Below are 2,547 nucleotides of genomic sequence, written 5' to 3' on the forward strand. Positions count from 1 at the left end.
TCTGATGGTGCTGAGACAGCCACCATGGAGGCCCGGGAGAGGCTAGTGGTTACAGAAGCATTCCTGGAGGGACTGCTTAGGTCCAAAGACAGGATGGCTGGTTGTCACTCCCTGCCGTCTGCTCAAGCTCTGGGTGAGGTGTTCATTGTGTAAAAGAGAATTTTAATCATCAGACTTTTTGCATTCAACTTTGGCAGTTTTATGATTAGGCGGTTTGACAGAAACTTGGGACTTGATTTCTGCTATTTGCACTTTATCATCATGTGTTAGGAAAGTATCTTGAACTGGTGAGGTGGAAAGATTGAAGAGACAGCAGTGAAGGGCAGTGGAGGTGAGATGGCAAGATTGCTCCAAAGAAGGGGAGCATCACACTTGTGGGGCTTTCTGGGTGAGAATTGGAGACTCCTGGGGCTTGGAGGAACTTCAAAGATCAGTTGGTCTAATCCCCCCCTGTTATGGACTGAATTGTGTCCCCCCTAAAATATGTGCTGGGATCCTAACCCCTATACCTGTGGGTGTAATCCCATTTGGGAATAGGGTTTTTCTTGTTAAGTTAATGAGGCCATATTATTGCAGTGTGTGTCTTAAACCAACTCACTTTTGAGATATAAAAAGAGCAGATTAGGCACAGAGAAGTAAGCACAAATGGGGGAAAGATAGATACCATGTAAATGTTGCCAAGGAACCAAGTAATGCCAAGGTTACAGAAGCTGAGACAAGTATCTTCCCGCAGAGCCAACAGAGGGAGAGCCTTCTGCTAGAACCTATGTCCTGAATTTGGACTTCTAGCCTTCTGAACTGTGAGAAAATAAATTTCTGTTCTTTAAAACCACCCACTTGTGGTATTTCTATCACAGCAGCACTAGATAACTAAGATACCCACCGTGATCAAATTCCCTATAATAATATATATAGTAATAACAATAACTATAATAATAACTACTCTATGTTGAGTACCTACCAGCCTCACAGGAAGTTGTTCTAGTCAGGTTGAATAGGTTTTGGGGACTAGAGACCCACCTGCATCTAGACCTCTCCTCTTCTTTCCTCTCCTTTTCCTTCGTTTGTTCGTTCATTCGTTCGTTCCTTCCTTCCTTCCTTTTTACTTTCCTTGTTTTCCTCCATCCCTCCTTTTCCAGTGCTGACTACAGAAAGCTCTTCATTATTAGTGACACTCAATCTGTGTCTTTTGTCCTGTGTTAGCCTCTTGGGACAATAAAAACAAGCTCAAACCTTCTTCTGTGGGACCACTTTGTCGATGTGTGAAGTTAGGGGTTGTGGCCTCCAGAGTAGCATCTTCTTCAGACACTTGAACTTCCTTCTCTGACCTAGTTTCAAGACCCCTTCCTATTTTGCCTTCCTCCTCAGACAAATTGAGCTTGTTAATTTATCTCTTCAAGTGGGGCTCCCAATTCTTGACCATATCCTCCTAGTGGGATGTGATGGGAGTTCAGCAGAAGCCCAGAGATGAAAATATACTTCAGGTGAGACACATTATGCCCCAGATACATCCTCAAAGCACGTCAGAGCTCAGTAGGACCTTTGTGAAGAAGAGTTCTGAAGTTACTGGAGACCTCAAATCCTGTCAGGATGATCCATTATAGTCAGTTCTATAGTCAAAACATTCAATTAGATTTCTTCAATTTGGTTCAACTCAATTCTATCAGTAAACATTTAAAGCATGGATAGCAGAGTCAAGAATATCTAAGTTTGGACTCTAGGTCTATCACTTCCTAGCTGTTTGATTTAGTATTAAGTGACAATTTCTCTGAGCTCCGGTTTTTTCAGATGATTTGAAAGGGACAGTCATACGTGACTCATGGGTTTTCCCAAAAGGATGAAATGAAACCACGTATGTAAAAAACTTATAACAGTGCTTCATCCATCCGTTCATCCATCCATTCCTTCATATGCTAAGAGCCTGGGGATTCAATGATAAACAGGCAGGGTCCTTCCCTTCACAGTGTTTAGAGTGACATGTGCTTGCCAAATATACAACAAATGATTGGCCCTCAGACATCCCACATGCATCTGTATGCATAGGACACAATGGTGGGCACCTGGATGTGGGTAACCCATCGCTGCTGAGTCAATTCCAACTCATAGTGACCCTACAGGACAGATTAGAACTGCCTCATAGCGTTTCCAAGGAGGGGCTGGTGGATTTGAACTACTGACCTTTTGGTTAGTAGCCAAGCTCTTTATATGCTGCCTAGAGATAGACAAATGAATAAAGCAGGTAACTGCACTCTAGTAACTGAGGTTTCTGCCACTTGTGGGGTTGGAGAGGGGGCTGCCCAAAACTTTAAGTTTGAGTTTAAATTTGATACTAAATCCTAGAAAGAACCAAAACACTTGGCTTTCTTGGTAACTTAGGATGCTGATAGAAGACAGGAGCCTGACTGGGGCAGAGGGAACCTGTAATCTCAGAACAAGCCCAGTTTCTCAGGAAGTCCAGCAGAGAGAGAACCTGGATCAGGAAGAATGAATAGCTTAAGTCAACTCAGACTAGCTCTGAAGGGGAGTGCGGGGGAAATGAGGTGCCCT

This window comes from Trichechus manatus, unplaced genomic scaffold (genome assembly GCF_000243295.1).
Source record: "Trichechus manatus latirostris isolate Lorelei unplaced genomic scaffold, TriManLat1.0 scaffold00006, whole genome shotgun sequence".
Taxonomy (NCBI): domain Eukaryota; kingdom Metazoa; phylum Chordata; class Mammalia; order Sirenia; family Trichechidae; genus Trichechus; species Trichechus manatus.